Source organism: Rattus norvegicus, chromosome 6, assembly GCF_021556685.1.
Source record: "Rattus norvegicus strain SHRSP/BbbUtx chromosome 6, alternate assembly SHRSP_T2T, whole genome shotgun sequence".
Classification (NCBI taxonomy): domain Eukaryota; kingdom Metazoa; phylum Chordata; class Mammalia; order Rodentia; family Muridae; genus Rattus; species Rattus norvegicus.
The window spans coordinates 98170218-98193926 of NC_141539.1; the positions used below are offsets into that span (position 1 = coordinate 98170218).

The 23709-nt window shown below is 40.5% G+C and overlaps 1 protein-coding gene and 1 pseudogene across 5 annotated transcripts in view; one reads left to right on the top strand and one right to left on the bottom strand.

The window, feature by feature from the left end:
* Nucleotides 1-23709, top strand: part of Mnat1 (MNAT1 component of CDK activating kinase) — a 157408-nt gene that overhangs the window by 36674 nt on the left and 97025 nt on the right.
* Nucleotides 1541-1600, bottom strand: LOC120093470 (small nucleolar RNA SNORA17; annotated as a pseudogene).

The following is a 23709-nucleotide window of genomic DNA, read 5'->3' on the forward strand; positions in this document are numbered from 1 at the left end:
TTGCAGTTACTTGGTTTGGTACAAACACTCTGGCTTCTGCTATACTGGAACCTCACTGGGATGTCCTGTTGTTGCCTGTGTCATGGAGATCCTGTAGTTTTAGATCTGCAGGACTGGCTTTTTCAAATACTCTAGCAGTTGAAAGCCCTTGGATCTAGGCCTCAGAAGTATCTGAGCTGGTTGGTCAGTCTGCAAGCTCTCCCTCACCCACACCACTGGGGCCAGCTCACCAGCAACCCCACAATCCTGGCCAACTCTACCCTCTGCCCAGGTGAGGTTCAGGGCCTGCTCTCCCGAGTGTTGCAGCTGGTGAGGACATTGCTAGTTCTTCCACTCTCATGACTCCCAAGGCCAGCTCTCCCTCCTGCCATAGCTGTTGAGGGGTGAGGGAGTGGAGGAGGGTATTTCTCCTTCATCTGTGCCACCTCCAGCAGCCAAGAGGTAGTGCTAGTTCTCCTATGCTCATTCCCTCAGGGACTGCTGTGCTACCCAGACAAGGTTCAGGGCCTGATCTCCTGAGTGCTGCAGCTGATGAGGTCCAGGGCCAGCTCTCCTGTTCTCATGGCCTCAGGGCCAAGTGTACTCCCTGCTGCAGGTGCTGAGGGGCAAGAGAGGGGGGAGGTTTTCTCTTCCCTCATGCATGTTACCACTCAGGAGTTGAGTGGCAGGGCCACCTCTTCCACTCTCATATCCTCAGGGCCAACTTGTCTGCATCTGCTACAGTGTTGAGGTCCCACTCTCCTTAGTACTCCAGCTGGCTAGGGACAGCGTCAGCTCTTCTGCTTTTACTCCTCCAGAACCAGCTCTCCCATCCAGGTCATGGACAGGGCCAGTTCTGCATAGCCCTCAGACATCTATGTGTCTCTGGGCAGCAGCCCAACCCAGGGATGTCTGCCTGTACCCCTGCTACAGAAGGGCCTCAGACCCAGACTCCCCCGTGTCCCCAAGTACAAAGCAGGACCCCACCTTAGTCCCAGAGTGTATCACTGACTAGTCACATCAGGCTGTTCCCTATTACCCTCCAGTTCTGTCTCTCTTCATTGCGCACACATCCTTCTGTTTCTCTCTCTCTCTTCCATTTCTCTACTACTTGCTCCACTTAGTGGTGCCCAGGGTCTCTGATGTCTAGGATTATCTCAGGAGTGGTCTTAGGAGTGCTATGCCCTGCTTGGGCAATATGGCACTGGGTAGGGGTCATCTCAGGCATGATCTGCACCCCCCCCCCAACCCCAAACCTGATTTGTGCTAGACTGGTGGTCATCTTGGGTCTGGGCTCCATAGCACCAGCGTGGTGGTTGTCTTGGACTCATTCCTTACCCGGTCCTGCAGTAGTGGCACCATGCCAGGGTCATCTGTCTCAGGCTTCCTCCAGCCAAGGCTCTTAGTTCCAAGCAGGGTTCTTCTAGTCTCTGGCTTCTTCTGCTGTGGGAGCTTGTTCCTGTGCAGGACCCTGAACTAGTGGTTCTCTCAAGTTAGCTTTCTGTCTGTCCTCCTGGTACCCGACTGATAGTCTTTTCAGGCTTGCTTTTTTCAGGGACGGTTAGGCTACTAATCATTCAGATGTTCATAGGTCAGAACAGTGAGTGCAGGCACAGCCTCTAGTGGCAGTTGGTTTTACAGTCTTCCTGCTCAGTCTTCTGCAATGTTCTCTGAGCCTTAGGTTTTGGGAGTCATTTTATAGATGGTATTCACTGAGACTGGGCTCCACAACTCTGCATTTTGGGAATTTGAAAATTATTAATGATTTGATTAGAAAGTATAAGATCAGTTACTTTAAAAGGAAGACTTTCCCATTCCATTCTCTACCACATGAAATGATTTATTGCAGGTATCCTTAACCTTGGCTGGATAATAAGGTCCAAGTTAAATAGATTAGAATTTTAAGTAACACTGCTTTATGAGGCCAGCCTGAGCTTTGTAGCCAGACTCATGTTTTTTTTTTTTTTTTTTTTATCTTTTTTTATTGGTTATTTTGTTTATTTACATTTCAAATGTTATTCCCCCTCCCGAACCCTGCCCCCAAAGCCCCCCACTCCATCCCCTCCCTCTGCCTCCACAAGGGTGCTCCCCTACCCACCCACCCACTCCCACCCCTTCACCCTATCATTTCCCTACACTGGGGCATCAAGTCTTCACAAGACCCAGGGCCTCCCTTCCCATTGATGCCAGTCAAGACTATCCTCTGCTACATATGCGGCTGGAGCCATGGGTCCCTCCATGTGTACTCATTGGTTGGTGGTTTAGTCCCTGGGAGCTCTGGGGCATCTAGTTGGTGATATTGTTGTTCCTCCCATGGGGTTGCAAACCCCTTCAGCTCCTTCAGTCCTTTCCCCAACTTCTCCATTGGGGTCCCCTGCTCAGCTCGATGTTTGGCTGCAAGCATCCACATCTGCCTTGGTAAGGCTCTGACATTCACATCAGGTTCCTGTTAGCAAGCACTTCCCGGCATCAGCAAGTCAAACTCTTTGTTTTAAAGCAAAAACAAAGAAAACACAAATTGAAATGAGTTTGGGCAGATATAGTGAGAAAAACTGAAATGTGAAAGATTAAAATTGTGTACAGTTTTTGTATGATTAAATAATGTGGGTATTGTAAATGAGTACAGTAAGTGTAGGCATTAATGAAATGATCTGTCCACATTAACCTGAAGTCTGCACAAATGGAATCAAAGTGCATGTTTACCTTTGCTTTTCTTCTGTTCCGAATCCAGAGTATCAGGGTTAGCTACTGTATGTCCTCTAGAAAAGATTGACGCTTTTCCTGACCATAGAAGTGTAGGAAGCCAGACTTTGGGTAGCCCTTCTCAAATCGCTCTGTGAAAGCGATTTGATTTAACTCCCTGCAGGGGCTCATGAATGTGCTGTTTTCTCTGAGATACCTTTGCAACATAGGATATTTTGAAATTTTGTTACTTTGAACTTACTCAGATCTCTAATATTTTTAGTCTTTGTATATAGTAGCACGTTTCCAATGTGAAGCACATATATAAGTGAAATTTTTGGCCTATAATTGCGTAATTTTCTGAGTAGTAAAACCAAAGGAACGTTAGAGACATAATTATATGGAGTGGCTTTGTTGGTAAGCACCTGATCCATCTCTTATTTCTGTGAAAGTGTCGTATTTCAGTGACCGTGGGATCTGAGTTTTGGGCAGCTGGACAGCAGGGGAAGGAAAAATGACTCTTGTGGCTGAAGAAAGTACATTGTGCTCTCCTGTACCAGACTAGGTTCTTTCTCAGAGGATAATGGATTCCACACTGGTGACTCAGCCTGCTGTGGTCTTACTGGGACCAGGCGCATTATTGGTTTTCATCATGGCAGACTCGGCGAATGCAGCAAGCTGCAACGTTGGAAAATACCCACACGTTTGCACATGGTGGTTGTAAGAGACTTTCCCTCAGCTTTTTGGCTCTATTATACATTTTTCTTGCTAGATGAACTATAACTCCTTTGGAAATGGTTATACTGTCTTGTTCCTTTTCAGGGCATAGATTGTGCCTCATGATCTACTTACTTAATTTAGACAATGAAGCTAAGTATATTTTAAGAATGGGAAAGAGTCCCTGTTAGAAAAGTTTTCCACACAGCGGATTCTAGGAATAGTCTTCTTCAGATTGTACTCTGGGCCCCCAGTCACTTGATTGACTTCTAAATCAGAATACCAAATACAAGTTTTGGGTTCCATTGAAACCAAACATTTCAGAATAAACTTAAAGAAGGAACTTTTGGATGCTGAAGAAACAGCTCAGTGTAACAATACTTGCCTAATATGTGCACGGCCTTGGGTTTGATTTCTAACACACAGACACATGCACACACAAACACACACTGACACACACACATGCACAGAGATAGACATATATAGAAACATACACAGACACAGAGACACAGAGACAGCCACACAGTTACACACACAGATACACTCCATCTTACAGGTGTATAGACACACACACACACACACACACACACACACACACACACACACGGAACAGATTGCTTAGTACAAACCATTCACCTTAGTAACTGAGGAAGAGCAAGTGTCCTCCTGCTTTAAGAGTGTTCCTTTTCAGGTTTATAAATTGTGAATTGAATGAGTGAATGAATTTAGTGTGTGTGCATATGTGTGTGTGAACACGTGTGCTATTGCTGGTGTGTAAAGGTCAGAGTGCAGTCTGTAATTCTTGAGCTTAGGTCACTGAACTTGGCATCAGGTACTCTTAATTGCTGAACCATCTCTCTGACTCAAATTCTTTATTTTAAAGAAGTTTACAGAATGTTAACTATCATAGTAAGTATGCCTTGCATGCCATGTACATATGCCTACATTCAAACATTTACACACATACAAATAAGTTAATAAGGATTTAAAAATAATTATTTTTTAAACAATTAATAAACAAGAATTGGGGCTATATAATATAGTTGTGTGGAGTGCTTGCCTGGTGAGGATTAATCACCAGTAAAACACACACATGCACACTCATGTACACACATGTGTGCACACATACACTTACATGGATATGCACACATACATTTGTGTTATATATCTTAGCAAGTCTCATTTTCATGACTTTTAAAAAGTGCTTTTTTGAATAGTGTCTAATGGGTTTTAGCAAGACAATGATGAGGGGAGTTGATACCCAAAAGATCCAAGAAAAGAAAACTCAACATTTTTTCTTGCAGCACATTTTACAATTGAATTTATCAACTGCTGTATAGAGGTGGCTTATTTCTGTGTATGGATGCCAGCCCAAAGGCACCTCATAAATCATAAAGCTGGCAACTTATTTTAATGGATCAGATTACAGATTATTTTTTCCTTTTAGGAGTTTTGGTATTGGAATTTTAGAAATTCAGAATGGTTCCCCCTTTTCCCATTTAAATGAAATTAATAAAGTTAAAAATTTATATCAAGGGGTTGGGGATTTAGCTCAGTGGTAGAGCACTTGCCTAGCAAGCGCAAGGCCCTGGGTTCAGTCCCCAGCTCTGAAAAAAAAAAAAAAAAGAAAAAAAGGAAAAAATTATATCAAAGGAGTTAGGCTGTGCAGTTCTTTTTTTTTTTTTTTTTTTTTTTGGTTCTTTTTTTCGGAGCTGGGGACCGAACCCAGGGCCTTGCGCTTCCTAGGTAAGCGCTCTACCACTGAGCTAAATCCCCAGCCCCAGGCTGTGCAGTTCTTGTTGGTGTTTCCCCCAGCATTCAAACAAGCACACTTACCTGTTTATCACTTGTCTTTAATTCATGGATGAAATAGCCATTACACATGTCTGTAGCTACAACCTATGTCACTAAACGATGAATGAGTGTGAGTAGATATTTTAATTTCTTAGGAACGTAAGGTTTTTGGATCGGAGAGCATCTATTCCAAGCTCTTAATTTTGTAGATGAGTAAAGTAGGTGCCAAGGCATTAAGTGATTGGTCTAAATTTCCGTGTCTCTAAGCCAGTTAGTATGTTGGGATGCTGTGGCTCAGTAATGACGCAGACCTTAATTAGTGCATCTAACTTCAACATTACTTGGCAAACTCCCAGTTTATTAATGTGTCGGTTGTACCTTGTGCTTTCATTAATGTCAAGTAGCGAAAACTCAGAATTTATGGTGAGTTGTAATTCAGCAGTCATTTTTCTAAAACCTGTCATTATCTGTAATTTAGAAACACAATGACCAGGAAGCAGTATTAGTATAAGCATAGTTTTATAAGTTCAGATTAATCCATCCGGTAGAGCATAACATTTTAACATACCTTTCAGAGGCACAGTGATAGGAAAAAATGATCGAATTGCTTATTGTCAAAACAAAGAAGTGGTTTAGAAATGGCTACTTAAGAAGCTGCTTTGCTGCATGAAAACTTAAGCTCTGAGGGATGCCGTCACATGGCTTAGCTTTCAGTGACAACTGTTGACTGTCTGGGTTTACACGTAATGCAGGTGTGGTGAGTTATGATTCTTAATTTGATGCTCGGCATGGAAAATGTTTATTTTGCTGGGTATACCCAGGATTATCTTTTAAGACTTACCTATTTTATGAGTAAGACCCAACTTCTCTCTTTTAGTGTAACATGATAGTTGTTAGTGTCATGAAGTGCATGTGGAACTAGTGTGTAAATATATTAAAAATAGTTTATGTATAAATATTATTTACAGCACTAATCTTCAAGTTCAAAATAGAGAACAAAATCAAGCACTTGAGTTGTACAGTATTGTTGGAAGTGTCCTTGGCTAGAGCATCCATGAGTCGTCAGAGTGTCCCTGTTTACAACTTTATATTTGTCTGCAGTAACATGGCCTTCGCAAAGGAAGCCTCTGCTGTTAGTTGATCAGTAGTAGAACTAGTTGTCTTTTGACTCTCCTTTGTCCACTAGCTGTCAGGGAAGTTAATGAGTAGGTAAAGTTTATCAGAAGAGTTTAGAAGTTCATGGGCTGTTTTGTTTGGAACCCAGATTCCTGGTCATTTGTTTTATGTTGAATTACTGACTGCGAGGAGACATTAACCACAGCATTAGAGCTTTGATGAAAGTAGAAGACTTGAGGCAGATTCAGGAGGTAAATGTAACATTGTCGCAATTGGCTTTTGGGGTTTTTTGTTTGTTTGTTTGCTTGCTTATTTTTTGTTTTTTTAAAGACAAGCTCTTATGTAGCTTAGGCTTCCCTCAGTCTCTTGGCAGTTCTCCTGCCTCGGCTTCCCAAATGCTGGATTTACAGGTATAACGTTACATTTGGAATTTAACCAATGGTTCTATGAAGAGTGAAAACGTGAAGACTTAGTAAAAATCTTTCCGATAGGGCAGATGATATACAGGTAGGTGAATAAGCAAGTCAGCGATCTGTAGGTAGATTTGCTGTGTATGTAAGCAATCAGTTACAGCAGTGGTCAGTGAAATCTGGTCATTCACATCAGACGGAATAGAACGGCAGTGGCAACGCTGGCTCAGAAAGATTTAGCCAGTGTTTGGGAATTAACCAAACAGGCTGATAACCTCCAGTGCTGGAGAAGACAATAGCAAGAAAGCTAAACACAAGAAAATGTTTAAAAAATTAAAAAATTACATGATTATCTAAAAATGATCATTGGAAGACAGATACAATCAGAATTGTATTGCTCATGGTGAGTATTTATGAGTCCTCTGAACATAAAATTGCTAACTTCTTGCTGATCTGAGATGCTGTGTGCTGTTTACTTTTAAATTTTTAATTTTTCATATGATATAAGCAGAGATTGGAGATAAAATAAACTAAATAACAATCTATATAATCTGTCTCTACAATTTAAACTCTATCTATCTATCTATCTATCTATCTATCTATTCCTGACACATAAAAGTAAAGCTATAACTTAAAAATAGTTTTTTTAGTATAAAATGAAGTTTATTTGGGTGCATGGGAGAGGGGGTTGAGAAGGGAATAGAGTCAGAAAGAGAGGGGACAGAGAAGAAGAGAGAGAGGAGGGATAAAGAGAGAGATGTCAGAGAGAGAGGAGGAAAGGGTCAGAGAACTTAAAAATAATTTTTAACATTGGATTTATTATTCCAATTTTCATTTTTACCATTTTTTTTTGCCTTTGCTGTGTGTTTGTGTATGAGTGTGCATGTTCCATGGCATATTTGTGGAAGTCAGAGGACAGTTTGTAAGAATTGGTTCTCTCCTATCATGTGGGTTTCGGGGTTGAACTCAGGTTGCAGTGATCACCATTAACTGCTGAGTCATCTTGTTTGGCCCTATTTTTTAAACTATCATTTTTATTATTTTTTTTGTCTTAACTGTGTATGTGTACTGTATGTGTGTGTGTGTGTGTGTGTGTGTGTGTGTGTGTGTGCGCGCGCGCGCGCACGTGCGAATGAGTGCACATACTATGGAGACCAGAGGTTGATATAGGGTATCTTCTCAACCACGTTTTTGAGACAAAGTGTCACTGAACCCAGTGCTCTCTGATTGGCTAGTAAACCTCACTAAAGACAATTAATGCAATAGGAGTTCATTTCCTAAATAATCTGTACTACTCCCTTTTTTCCTCATTTTCAGTGTCTTGTTTCCCAAAATCTTTTTGAGAAATGCTCATATAAAGAAAAACCAGTAGGCTGATGAATATTTAATGCCATTCATTATATGACTTTAGATTTATTACGTGAGTGTTTTACTAATATAGTTTAATATTCTTCTTATTAAAACCAGTGAGTTGGGTAGAGACTTCTTATAACTTCATATGTAATTGAAACAGAATGAAAGAATAAATATTCTCTGAGAAATAGGAGGGCTAGGATGTAGCTCAGTTGTTAGAGTAGCCTAACATGTGAAGGGCCTAGGTTCATCTCAGCACCACCACGGACGAACAAGCAAAACCTGGAGTTAGCACTCCTGAGGCTGAGACAGGAGGATTGCTGTGTAAAAAGTTTAAGGCCTGGGCTACAGAGTAAGTTTCAGGCCAGTCTGTGGGATGGTATGAGTGATCCTGTTTGAACTTCTCTTGCCTTGAAAAAGTTAAAAAGTAATAAACGAGATGTTTTCAGATAATATGTGCAGTAGTAAAAACTGTATCTAAGTAAACCAAGTTCCAGAGTTCCTGTTTTAATGTGTAAGCTTGGGTTCAGACTATTGTTATTTTTACATGAACATTTAAACTATAGTAATAGATCAGGACAATGGTTTCCATATGCTTCTGGAGGTGTTAACGGTGCACTTTTAGATTGGAAATGCAATATAACATGCACTCCATTCTGGAAGGTGAGTAAAAGAGCATGTCACGGTAATATTTACAAGTACCCCCATGCATTGTGGATTTGTAACTTCAGTTTTATGAGTTTCTGGAAGCTGCAAATCATTCCTCCACAAAGAGTAGTCTGACATGTGTTCTCAGTCTGGCCTAGCGTTTTTCTCCACTACACACAGTTTATTCCTCTAGACCCTTTGTAGGTAGAATTCAGCCCATTGTGGGGCTCAATTTCAAGAGATTTAGTATATCTAAAACAATTGAGGATGGTTGGGGACCCAAGTAGTAATTTCATCTGCGTGACTCTTTAGGTTTTCCTTGTTATCTTGAAGGCAGGAACAATTGAGTGTTTAATACTGTGTGTGTGTGTTTGCATGGGTAGGGATATAGATGTTTGTGCTGCTATATATTGTACATGGATGTTAGAGGTCAATGTTGAACATCTTTCCCCGTTGCTCTGTTCTTTATATATTGAGGCAAGGTCTCAGTTGAACCCAGAGCTTGCTGACTCAACTACTGTAGCTAGCTAGCTTATTCGAGGGGTCCTGTTTCTGCCTCCCAGACACCGGGGCTGCAAGAGTGCCACTTCCATGACCCAGTGATATTTGTGGTGGGATGACCTGGCTTCAGGTCCTCATACCTGGGTGCTTTACCCAGCGAGCATCAGCTCAGCTTCCTCTTTGGTTGGTTGAAAAGCTTTGATTTGTTAATATTTTGTCTTGAAATATTCAGAAATGGTGTGGCCTACTGAAAGACAAAGGGAAATCGTAAGATATGCCTGCACAGGGTTTTGGTGACTTTTTGAAGTAATAGATCTTTTAAATGGAGTTGTGGTAAGAGGGGACTTAGAACATTCTAGCAAGGTTTTTAAAACTACTACCATTTCTGTAGAAATGTTTAGTGTGAGTGCTGAAGTGCTGAAGGCTCTGTGTTCATTGTCTCTTTTTGTATTTTTTAAAAAACATATTTTTATTAGTATTTATTATTACTCTGCCACTTTCCCCTTCTTATTGAAGTGGATTCTTTTCTCACATAATATATATATATATATATATATATATATATATATATATATATATATTTTTTTTTTTTTTTTTTTTCCCCCGGAGCTGGGGACCGAACCCAGGGCCTTGAGCTTGCTAGGCAAGCGCTCTAGCACTGAGCTAAATCCCCAACCCATAATATATCTTGATTACAGTTTCCCCTCTCTCTACTCTTCCCAGTTTCTCCTCACCTTCCCTCCCATCTGGATTCACTCCCTTTCTGTCTCTCATTAGAAAACAATCAGGTTTGTAAGGGATAATAATGAAATAAAATACAACATAATAAAATAGAATAAAATGAAACAAGAACTAACACATCAGAGTTGAACAACACGAATGAGGAAAAGAGCCTAAGAGGAGGCACCAGAATCAGAGACCCACTTGTTTGCACTCTTAGGGATCCTATAACACACTAAACTGGAAGCCATAATATAAGTGAGAGGATCTGAGAAAAAACGATGGCGAAACAGAGCAGCATCCTCAGCTGCAGCACAGAGAAGCAGAATTATGTGTGGATACTAGCTTTAAATCAGCCATAGCCAAGCTACAGTTCTTAGAGCCATGGAGGTTGGGCTCAGGGTAAGGGATGGGGTGGAGAGACAGGAAGATTTTATTAAGAATAAATGTGGATGGATGGGTGGGCTGGAATGGGAGAGTCAAGCTGGGAGGGGGACAAGAGAATGATGAAGGAGGGAACATGGATAGAGGTAGCTAAAATTAGGGCCATTTGAAGGGTAGCAATGGAGAGCTTATACAGTAGAAGCTTCTTAGAATTTATACATATATCAAGGTAATCTAAATTAAATCATCAAATAATGGGGGAGACAGAGCTCCAAAGGAAGCTTTCAAGACTGGGACTGGGTTACACTAATTGGATTATTGGCCAAAGGCATTCCCATGGGAATCTTCAAACAATCCAGATTTGAGTATGGGTCTTTCTGGGGCCGGTTGACCTCCATTTAGGATGATTTTGTTTTTCTAGTTCCATCCATTTACCCTAGAATTTCACAATTTCATTGTTTTAAATGGCTAATACTCTACTGTGTAATGTAACACATTTTCTTTACCCATACTTTTGTTGAGGGCTGTCTAGGTTGTTTCCAGTTTCTGGTTATTATAAAGAAAGCTGCTATGAACCTAGTTGAGCAAATTGTCTTATGTGGTAGGAGGAAACAATTTTTGGGGTGTATGCCCAAGAATGGTATAACTAAATCTTGGGGGAGATTGATTTCCATCTTCCTGATGATTCCACACTGACTTCCATAGTGCTGTATAAGTGTCCACTCCCCCAGCAATGGAGGAGTGTCCCCTTATTCCACACCCTCACCAGCACGAGCTGCCACTTGTTTTATTGATCTTAGCCATTCCAACAGGTGTAAGGTGAGATCTCAGAGGAGTTTTGATTTGCGCTTCACTGGTGGTTAAGGATGTCAAACGTTTTTTCGTTTCTCAGTCATTTGAGTTTTTTCTATTGAGAATTGTCTGCTTAGACCCTATTATTTTAAATTGTTTTCTTGATAGCTAGTTCTTTTTTTTTTTAAGTTCTTTATGTGTTTTGGATATTAGCCCTCTATCATATGTATTGCAGATAAAAATCTTTTCCCATTCTGTGGTCTGCCACTTTGTTTAGATGACAGTGTCCCTTGCTGTGCAGAAGTTTTTCAGTTTCATGAGGTCCCATTTCTTAATTGTTGATTTTAGTACTGGTACTAATGGTGTTCTGTTTAGAAAGTCTTTTCCTGTGCCAATGAATTTAAGCCTATCCTCCACTTTCTCTTTATCAGATTCCGTGTATCTGGTTTTATGTTGAGGTCTTTGATCCATTGGATTGAGTTTTGGGAAGGGTGATAAATATGGATCTGTTAGAATTCTTTTTACATGCAGCCATCCAGTATGCATTGTTGAAGATGCTGTCTTTCTTTCCAGTATGTATTTCTGGCTTCCTTATAGAAAGTGGTATGTTCATAGGTTTGTGGATTTATGTCTTCAGTTCCATTGATTAACATGTCTGTTTTTGTGCCAATACCATGCTGTCTTTATTGCAATAGCTCTGTAGTACAACTTGAAGTTGGGGATGTGATACCTGCAGAATTGTTTCAGCTATACTGTATTTTTTTTTGTGTTTCCATACAAAGCTGAAAACTGCCCTTTCAAGATCTGTGAAGAATTGTGTTGGAATTTAATGGGGATTGTATTGAGTCTGTAGATTGCTTTTGGTAGGATGGTCATTTTTACTGATATTAATTCTACTGATCCATGAACTTGGGAGATTTTTCTATTTTCTGTTGTCTTCTTCGTTTTTTTCTTCATTGTCTTAATTAAAGTTTTTGTCATACAAGTTTTTCACTTGCTTGGTTAGAGTTATCCTAAGGTATTTTATATTATTTGAGGCTGTTGTGAAAAGGGTTGTTTCCCAGATTTCTGTCTCAGTCCAATTGTCATTTGAATATAGGAGGAGCATTGATTTTTTTTTTGTGTGTGTTAATTTTGTGTCCAGCTACTTTACTATAAGGGTTTATCAGCTGTAGGAGTTTCCCAGTAGAATTTTTAAGGCCATTTATATATAATATTATTATTATCAAATAAAGATACTCTGATTTCTTCCTTTCCAGTTTGTATTTTCTTGATCTCCTTCAAGAGTCTTATTGCTCTAACCAAAGCTTTAAGGACTATATTGAGTAGGTATGGAGAGAGTGGACAATCTTATCTTGTTCTTGGTTTTAGTGGAATTGCTTTGAGTTTCTCTCCATTTAAAGTATGTTGCCTATGGACTTGCTGTAAACTGCTTTTATTATGTTTAGGTATGTCCCTTTTATCCCTAATCTCTTCAAAACTTTTATCATGAAGGGATGCTAGATTTTGCCAAAGGCCTTTTCTACATCTAATGAGATGATTCTGTGGGTTTTGCCTTTCCACTGTTTATATTGTGGATTACACTTATGTATGCTGAACCATCCCTGTATCTTTGGGATGAAGCTACTTGATCTTGCTGGATGATCTTTTTTGATGTATTGATATTTTATCAATAATTTTGCTATCTATGTTAATAAAGGAAGTTGGTCTTTTAAAGTCTTTCTTGTTGGGTCTTTGTGTGATTTGGGTGTCAGACTGACTGTGATCTCCTAAAATGAATTGATCAGAGTTCCTTCTGTTTCTATTTGTGGAATAATTTAAGGAGTGTACATATTAACTCTTCTTTAAAAAGCTGGTAGAATTCTGTGCTGAAAATGTCTGGCCCTAGACTTTTTTTGGTTGGGAGACTTTTAATAGCTGCTTAGTGGTATGTATTGACAAAATTATTTATTTCTTTTATGTTTTCCAGTTTGGTAGAATACAGGCTTTTAACGTATGTCCTATGTTTCTCTGGATTTTCTTGGTGTCTATTGTTATGTCCCTCTTTTCATTTTTAGTTTTGTTAACTTGGATACTCTCTCCACCTTTTAATTAACTTGGATAAGGGTTTGTCAACCTTATCTATGTTTTTCAAAGGATCAACTTTTTGTTTCATTGATTTTTTGCATTGTCTTTTCTTTTGTTTCTCTTTTACTGACCAGTCCTGAGTGATTATTTCCTGCCATCTACTCCTTTTGAGTGTGAGTGATTTTTTTCTTTTTTGTAGAGTTTTCAGGCGAGCTATTAAATTGCTACTAAGAGTTCTCTCCAATTTTTTTCCTTATGTAGGCACTTAGTGATATGAAGTTTTGTCCTAGAACCACCTTCATTGTGTCCCATATGTTTGGGTATGTTGTGTATTCATTGTCCTTGAATTTTAGAAAGTCTTTTATTATTTCTTAATTTCTGTCTTGACCCAGAGGTCATTTAGTGAGAGTTGTTCACTTTTCATGAGTTTGTAAGCTTTCTGTTGTTTCCTTTATCTAGCTTTAGTCTGTGGTGGCCTGAGAGGATGCATAGTGTTACTCTACTTTCTTATATCTGCTGAGACTTGCTTTGTATTAGAGTATATGGTTGAGTGGAGGTTTACCATGAGTGGATTAGATAGTGAGAACTCATCTTAAAACAGACAACAAAAATTATTGAATCAGTCTTTTTGGCTCATGCCTATAAACCCCAGCTTGAGATGCTAAGGCAGGAGATTGCCAAGAGTTTATGGCCTACCCTAGGCTACGTAGCATGAGACTGTGTCTCCAAAAATTTCATTTTTGTAAGTAGTTTGTAAATAATAGGATATGTATCAGTTGAGGTTGAATCTTTCCTGACTAAACCATAGTTATTTTAAGCTATTAGGAATTTGATAAAGGCATCTAAAGGCTTACACATTGTTAAAGTATAGGGCAGGAGAAGGGAAATGTCCACAGTCAGGGAGTCAGGAGGAACAGTTGCTGGCAATCCCCGTTGTTTTTGTCATTAAAATAGCGGATCCATGGAAATGCATCTGAACACTGGAAAGGGAACCTGGGTGTCAGCTGCTGATGCCTGTGTGCTGCCCCATACTGTGGAGGGAAGTAATGCTTCTACCGTTACCTTCCAAAATGTTTGTAGAAATTGTTTGAGGTCGGATGAAAACGGAAGCCATGCTGGTAGAGATTTTGCTTCTATTCTATGGATGGAGTAAATAGCTCTGGAGAGTACAAACAGTGAAAATGGTATAGAGATGCCACCGGACAATCTGTACAAATAACCAACAAAATAACATGCCCACCAGCCTCAGAGTGAGTAGTGAAAAGGCTCCTCTAAAGTGGACGTATTATTGGATACATCAACACAATAAGTATTTTATCTATCTTATAGCAAAAGTGGAGGGGTTAGCTTTAAATCAGAGTAGGGTTACTTTTTGTTTTGTTTTGTTTGAGAGTTGAGTGAGGAGAGGAGGCAGCTGTAGGAAGATTTGGGAGAAGGGCTTTCTAGCAGAGAAGATAGGACAGGACAGACGTGATGGTTGTATGTTGGAAGGGGATAAGAAGGTGCAGTTGGACAGAGGTGAATATGCAGTCAGGTACAGGATTCATCTTTTAAGATCTTCAAGGGTATGTGGAAGGCATTTGTATTTTATGCTGCTTAGCACAACATAGTATTGCGTCATGGACAAGTGCACAAATGAGCCAGTTTTCATTTTAGAGCAGCTGTCACACATAAAGTTCTGCTGGTAGCAGAGCTGGAGAGCTGGCTCAGCAGTTAAGAGAACTTGCTGTTCTTCTAGAGGCCCTGGGCCCAATTACTAGTACCTCTGTGGTGGCTTTCACAAACTCTTCTGGACTGGGTGCACCAGTCATACGTTTGGTGTATAGACAGGCAAACAGAACACTCATACAAAACAAATAATAAATAAGTTAATTTCAGAATGGGGGTGGGCGGGCAAGGTCTGAACGGCAGTAGTGTGGAAGTAAGGAAGCAGTTGGAGACTTTAGGCGTCTCAGGCAGTACGTGACAGGGGAATAGCAGCAGAATGGCCAAAAATTTGGTGTATTTTAGTGTGAATATGGGAGAACAGGACGAAGAATCCAAGGAAGCCTCCTAGGATTTTGGCTGAAGCAACTGGGTAGATAGCAGTGGTGTTTACTGAGCTGGGAATACTAGGATGAAACAGACAGAGGAGGATGGAATCGCTAAGAATCCTACCTCGTTTTGTAATTATTAAAGTGATTTTTTTAGATAAATGGCTATACCTGTGCTAGGTTCTGGCATTTAGGATATCTCTGAGTCCTGGGGATGAAATCTAGTTTGACAGATTTAAATCAGTCATTTAAAACTGTTTACGTAGAATGTGGTCTTTTAGGGAGGAGGAAGTATGCATAAGGTGTAACTATGAGAACAGGGCTGAGGACATGTGTGTGTGTGTATGTGTGTGTGTGTGTGTGTGTGTGTGTGTGTGTGTGAGTGTGTGTGTGTGTGTGTGTGTGTGTGTGTGTGTGTGTGTGTGAGAGAGAGAGAGAGAGAGAGAGAGAGAGAGAGAGGTGGCAGAGTCATGAGATGAATTCCAGGAATATGATTCTGGAGTCCAGCATTAGGGTGCAGATCTCAGTTTATCGTGTAGTGCATAAGCTTATGTACAGTGTTTGAGCCAACCCGAAAGCCCTAAATCCTTGGCTAATGTCTCTCCCTTCAATGAAAGCCTGGCCTGATGAGGTTACTCAGAAGTAGCAGGGTAGGAGCAGGGAGCATTGTCACCTGTTCAAACTTGTGTGAAGACTGGGAAGCAGCCATTGCCCTGGCCTCAGTTCATTCCCAGGTGTGCCGGGAGCCATCTTAGATCTAATACTGTGTTCAGCAGATCAGGACTCTTGAGGGGTCACAGGAGCCTGAGGCACCCCGCTCTTCATCTCCATTTTCCTTCACAATGTTGTCCTCCACATCCCCCACATAACTCTGGGACACTGACTTCCAGGTTGTTCATAGAGAAGTCAGCAAAAGATGTTGAAAAAATGCAGCTAGGTATGAGGGAAACTGGGTAAGTCTGAGGTCACAATCTGTTCCCACCTGCAGGAGGTGGTCAGTTACATTAATCTTGTTGATAGATTGCTGTAAATGTAATTCTTCTCTGTTAATTAATTATTGGCTTTGGAAAAATTGAGAATATTGGTAAATTCTTCAGAGATATTTTGGAGGAGGAGCTGGGAAGCTGGCTCAAGCATGAGGACCTGACTCAAACATCAAACCGCATGACAGTGTGCTTGCAATCCCAGTGCTAGAGTGGACAGGAGGATCCGTAGGGGTCAACAGCCAGTCAGCCTAGCCAACAAGTTAGTGACAGTCCTATCTGGAGAATAAGGGGGAGAGAAATGGAGGAAGACACCTTATAGTCCTCTATTCTACACATATATACCCCCCACCCCAAATATACACATATCCCACCACCACACCACATATACAGTCCCTATCCCCCAATACCACACAATATACACCCTGCCCCATGCCCTACCCCCACATCCCAACATTATCCCCTCCACACCATACCACAGATACATACACACATACTCCATAGCACATCACACTACATTTCTACACTCCCCTATACTCATGCCATAGCACACCACAGCACTCCACCCCACCCAACATCCCACCACAGCACACCACACCTCACCTCACCACATGCACAAAGTGTTTCAGTGGAAAGTCAGGAAAGCAGAATTAATAACAATGAGTTCAAGGGCTAATGGGAGGGAACGCAATGATGACACTGGATAGACAACTCTTCCTGCAGTAATTTAGCTCTTCATGAGAGCATAGTGCATTGTGCATGAGAGAGAGAGAGAGAGAGAGAGAGAGAGAGAGAGAGAGAGAGAGAGCGAGCGAGCGCGAGCGCGAGCGAGCACGAGCATTGTGTGGTAGATGGAAAGGAACTATAGAGCCAAGGTTTTATGTTGGTTTGTTTTGTTTTTGATATTAGGGAATACTTCTATCAATTAAGAACAACTCAGTAGAGGAAGGCGTTCATAATGCAGGGAAGGGACAATTGCAAAGCTAAAGTACTGATGGGAAGGAAAGAACTGGTTAGTTAACAATGGGGATGGCTTTTTCATTCTGCTGTGAACCAGTGCTATCGTTATGGGCATAGACACAGGTAGATTAATGCAATTAATAGTCTGAAATAAAGTGAATTTTGTCTGATTGCATCTCATATTAATTTATTATGAGGATAGGTCACCAGCTCCTAGTGACATTACATCATGAAATATATGTATGAGGAGAGAAAAGAAAATGTACAATACTTTTCTCAGAGAATAGGGAAAATATATTTAGAAAGTATAGAAGGAATGTCTGGTAGTGTTGAGTGTATGAATTCAGTCTGTAGGATTATAGAAGAAGGTGGTAGACTTCACAGCTTCCAGTCTGCATGGGTCAGGTGGGAGAGCAGTGGAGGCAAGAACAAAGACTGGATATGTTGTTAGGTGCACAACCTAAGTTTGTATAAGCATGAAGTTAGGACCAGGAGGGGAATGGTGTCCAGTCATTGTAGGAAAGGTTCTTGGGAAATCACAGGTCATATTTAGTGCATCTCATCTGAGAAAGAGGAAGAGGTTTTCAGAGAGAGAAATCTTAGAATCAGAGATCTTAGGGAGACAGCTACTGATGTCAGGAGTGAGGGTGAAGGTGGTGAAGCTGTAGGTAAGGGGAATGGGCAAGAATACTTGACCCCAGGGAAAGGAGTGTTAGGATAATGGCTGGGTCATCTAGGAGGATGTTTGAGTTGCCAAAAAGGGTGATGATAACTGTGGGACGTGGGGACATACATCATAAGGTAGATAGATACACAGAGCCATTGAGGGTGGAGAATGGGAGTGTTCCATAAGCAAGGTAAATGTGGTGAGAAGAGAGGGAGGGAGATCTTTGATCATTGTCACATATGTATAAACATATTCAGTTGATATTACAGTGATTATGACAGAAAGACAAAAAGCATACCATATACTTGAATCAGTTTAGGAACTGTGTGGTGTTAAGAAACTGAGACTGTGGGTATGGTTCGGGTTGAGTACTTGCCTAGCATGTGTGAGGTCCTGTATTTGATTGCTAACACAGTGTTCTCCATCCTCCAGAGTTAGTAGTTGAGGATGTAGAGTTAGGAAATTAGCTCTCTAGGTTATGTATGTTTCTCTTTATAATCCCATTGGTTTATATACAACATGTTGTTTAAGAACATAGGCACATCACTTGGAGATGATTTTCCCACTGTTGTATTTTGAAGAATGTGTATGAACCCCGACAGAGGCAGTTGATTTAATGTTATGTGCTTTTGCATACTTTAAGACCTTTTGCATTTTCAGATGTTGTTTTTATTCATTTATTTATTCAGGTCAGGTTCTCAAGTAGCCCAGGTTCGTTTTGAATTTGCCGTGTAGGTGAGACTGGCCCTGAATTCTTGTCTTCCATTTCCTCCTGATACTGCTCCATTACCCCCAACTCTTTATCTTTTACATAGGATTTTTATTTTATTTGGTTTTTCGAGACAGGGTTTCTCTATGTAACTCTGGCTGTCCTATAACTCACTCTGTAGACCAGGCTGGCCTTGAACTTAGAGATCTGCCTGCCTTTGCCTCCTAGGATTAAAGGAGGATGCTCCTACAGCCTGGCTTTTGAGACAGGTCCTCTCTATGTATCATAGGCTACCCTGAACTTGCTATATAGACCAGGAGTGCCTAGAACTCAGAGAAATCCACCTGCCTTACTTCCTGAGTGTTGAGATTAAAGGTGCCACCATGCTATACATCATGGTAAGAGGATGCAGTGGAGGAAACCTTTTTATTCATGGTAGCCAAGAACACAGAGAGTGAATTGGGAGATGGCTCAGTGGTAAGTGCTTGCCATGCAGGCATGAAGATGGAGTCCTCTCTAAACTCCTTTCATTAGGCTCCATCTCCACGCCTTTTCAGTAGCACTGTGCTCTGAGGACAAGCCTTTGGAGAATATTCAAGATTTAAACCATAGCATGGGCCTAACCTGCCAATAGTATGCTGGTTTTGATAGTTACTGTTCAATCTTACTGTGCCCACATAGGCTTAGTGATTTGGGTGCAAGCCCATGAATAATCGTGAATAGAAGATGAATTAACATTAAAATTTCTGGATTCAAGCTTCTACTCTTTCCTCCTTGTTAGGACAAGGAGCTGTAGAAAGGTCAGATAAGTATAATAAGAGTCCCGACTCATAGTAGGTCTCTGTTCTCATTTGGTGGTCATTTAATTGCTTCCTAGATGTGTAGTTAGGGTAGACATGCATGGTAATTTGCAGAAGTCTCCTGTTGGCTCCAGTAGGTAAGTCAAATGAAAACATAAAGCTATGCCTTCCTTTGTTCGGCAAAGTGCAGCACATTTATTACTGAATTTACACATTTCTTACAGAGTTTACACATTTGTTGGGTATAGATTTGATTGTCTGTCTATTGCCAGTACTGCCTTCTGAGAATTTATAGTGTTGGATCCACCAGTGTGGATCTTGCATAATACTATTATACTGATTCTTGCCAAGAGTTCTACTTATAGGAAAGGATTAAGGCACTGAGCCTCAGTTGATAAATATGTTGGTCCAACTCAGTTCTGCTTTATCTGCAATCCTCTGATTGATACAGAAGTAACATTTTTGGTCTCATAAGGATGCAGCTGAAAACCAGGCATGGTGACACACACCTGTAATCCAGCAGTCAAGGGGCAGAAGCAGAGGGTGAATTTGAAGACATCCCGAGTAATGCAGAAAGTCTGTCTCAAAACGGGAATCAGGCATCTGAGGTGCCTGATTGGAGGCAGTCGTCTGCAGGAATTGACAGCATCCTCCAGGATCCTCATTATATAGCTTGAACACATTTTCATTATATGGAGGGTATTTGATGTCCTCAACTGGTAAGATGCATGGTCCCTTACACGCATAAGAGTAGGAGTGCTCTCACTTGGTACCTTCATACTTCTCATTGATGTAATGTTAGGCTATGTGAGTTTAGAGGTCTTGTTAACATAAGGGGAAATGTCTCATTAGAACAGACGTAATGAGGGCTTCTTTAACATGTCCCTGTTGTTTGGTCACTTGGAGCAATTTGTGTCAGAAGATTACTGGGGAAGCAAAAGAGTTAGCATCCAAGTAAGGGCAATTGACTCTTCATTATCGTGAGGGGTTCAGGGAAGAATTTTTCTGGCACCCAGGGAAGCTACTGGAATGTCTCTTGGTGTTCCCAAACCCATTACTGCACTAAATGTACAAGCATAGCAGCTGCAGCCTTCAAAAGGTATAGAACCAGGCATTTAGGGCTTTTAGAGGTAAGGGTTTGGGCAATCATAAAAGCAAGTTGCCATGCCAGCAGCTGTTGGCAGAGGATGAGGGGACTTAGGCGTGGGATGATGCCAGTAATGGCCAGGAAATGAACTGCGGCGTCGAGGCTGCAGGTTGTTCCCTCTTGGAAAGGTTTCCTGTGGAAAAGAGAAAGACTCCTTAATAAGCTCTTCTGGTTAAAGGGATCCTTCTCTAAGAGACAAGTATTTTTGGATGGTTTGTCTAAGCATTTTCTATAGCATTTTATGATTGATTTATAGAGCCCATATAAAGTCTGAATAATTTACGTACTATGGAAAATTGCCTTCCTTTTGTGGCAGGGCTTTCAGTAGTATCACATAATTTTACATAGAAGTTAAATTGAAATAAAATTAAATTTATTAGTCTTTTTTTTAAACATAATTTAAAGTTTTGAAGTTACCTTTAGGAATTTCCTGCCCCAATGTCATAATTATATCTTCCAATAATTTCATTAAAATTTAAACTTTTCTTTTTTGTTTTTGGTTCACATAAAATTTATTTTTTGTATTGAGAAAGATAGCGATTTCTCCTCATCTAGAAAGGCAATGGTGTCTCAAGCATATAACTCAAGTAATCCTGGGGCTCACCATTTGTAGCCCAGGTTGGTGCTGACCTCACAATCTTCCTGCCTCAGCCTTCCAAGTGATGGGATTATAGGGATGAGCCACGCTGCCAGGCTTTCTTTATGTTTTTAAAACTGAAGTATATCTGTATTAAATGAGTCCATGTACATCTTCCTGAAATACCAATTTTACCTAAAAAATGTACAATTGATACTTATTTGTAGGTGTTTTTTAATAAAATAAATAGGACCATTATAAAGACAAGTAAAATTTTCATTAGTTTTTTTAAAAGATAAAATATTGTTAAAAGATAAAATTTTGTAGAAGCGTTGATCTGAGGGAGGGTTGGAGGAACACTTGAAGCTATGTCTGCAATCTTTCTGAAAGCACAGTCTCCTTTGCCTTTAGAGTACTACTGGAAAAAGTGGAGGACTATGTCTCACAGCAGATGTTTTTATTGTCAAAATATTTCTTTTATTGTTATATTTCTAGATTTTGAATACTTTGTATTTTGAAATGTTAGTGTGTTGTCTTTAAGGCAATTGCATTTCTCAAGACCCAGCTCACTTCAGTCTATTTCTTTTTGGTACTTTTATATTTGTGATCTTCATTACTAGAGTGCCTTTGAAGTCTGGTTCTGATAGATTTATTGATTAATTGTTGTAATGGTTAATGCTCACTGTGAGCGTATGTGTACCTATTGCATTTCTGACCCTGTAACCTATGGAAAACTTACACTTCAATGATCACACTGGAGGAAAGGTTGCCTAGACAACCAGAAGATACCCCTGCTGCAAGCTAATATAGAGCCAGAGCCTGTCTCAAAACTTCCTGCGTCTGGTGCCCACAGCTCTGCCCAGTCTCTTCCAGATGCCTCCCTTCTTCTTGAAAACATTACCTTTACTTTATTCCTTGGTCTCTTCCTCCCTCCCTGTCTCTGTCTTTCTCTCACTCTATTTCTGTCTCTGCCTCGATCTCTGTATCCTCCCTCCCCTCCCCTTCCCTTCTTTATCCTTCTTTCTTCCTATTTTTTTTTTGAAAGGATCTCACTCACTATGTTCTTAAACCTAGTCTCAAACTTCTGAGCTCAAGTGGTCTTCCTGCACCAGCCTCCAAAAGCAGGCGAGACTGCAAGCACCTACCTTCTTTAAAAAATGAAACGAAAACGCAGCGCTGAGAATGGTAACTCATGTCTAATAATCCCAGGAATTGAGTGGGAAACTGAGGAATGAGGATTGCCATGAGGTCAGCCTGGGCTATATAACGAATTCAAGGCCAGCCTAGATTACAGAGTGAGAGACTGTCTTAAAAAACTCCCACACAAAATGAATAGATTAAATTAATTGCATAAAACTGACAATTTTAAAAAGGAGAGTTCAGTGCAGTTTGTACATTTATAGTATTGTTCAAGTATCACCTTTAAATCCTGAAAGGAAACCCAGTATCTGTTAAGCAGTTATTTCTTGTTCTCATTTTAGTAACCATCAGTCTGTTTTCTTGCTTATTCTATATCTTACACAAAACAGGATTATGTAATATGTGACCTTTTGTGTCTTACTCCTTTCACTTGGCATGTGTTTTCCAAGGTTCTTTTTCTGGTTGAATGATTCAGTTGTGTTTACATGCCATGATTTGTTCTGTTCATCTCTTAGTAGACACGTGGTTGTCTTCCTTCTGGCTGTTGTGAACACCGCTCTTTGTGATCGTGCCTGCACATGCATTTGTTTGAGCACCTGTTTTGGGGTTTATGCCTAGGAGTAGAATTGCTTGGTCCATAACAGGTGAACTCTTTTATATTCCCACAAGTAATGTTTGAGGGATTGGATTTCTCTATATTCTTGCTGACACTTGCTTATATAAAATGAAGTCACAGTTAAATTTGCTTTTCCTCTAGTGACTGATCATGGCGTTCTTCGTTACCTTTGGTGATTTGTCCATCCTTCAGCCGTTTGAGCCTTTGCCGGTTTTATTCTCTTTTTGTTCCTGAGCTGTAAGATTTCTTCATCTGCTCTGGATAGCCGGCTTTCATCTTTGTCCTTCCCATTTTATAGATTGTCATTTTACTTCTCAGTAATGTCCTCTGTTGCATAAATAGTTTTTTTTTTTTTTTTAAAATTTGCTTTTTAGGATAGAATTTTTCTGCCCTGGCTGTCCTGGATCTCCCTCTGTAAGCCAGGCTTGCCTCAAACTCAGAGATCCATCTGCTTCTGCCTCCTGAGTTTGGCCCTAAAGGCATGCACCATGCTTGGCTCCAGTGCAAATCCTTAAAACAATCAAACAAACAAACAAACAAGATAGCTGCAGATTCCCTGGAGCTGCAGATAGAGGTGTTTGGAGATAACTGATGTATGTATTGGGAACTGAACTCCAGCTGCTGTAAGGACAGAGTCAGCATGCTCTTAACTGCTGAATCATTTCTCCAGCCCCTGCGGTACAAATTCTTAAATGTTGATAAAGTTCAGAGAGTCTTTCTTCTCTTTTCTGTTTTTTTTTTTCTTTTCTTTTCTTTTTTTCGGAGCTGGGGATCGAACCCAGGGCCTTGAGCTTGCTAGGCAAGCGCTCTACCGCTGAGCTAAATCCCCAACCCCTCAGATAGTCTTTCTTTTGTTGCTGTGTTTTGATTTTGCTTTCAGCATAACTGACATAAACAGGTGTTTTCTCTTCGGT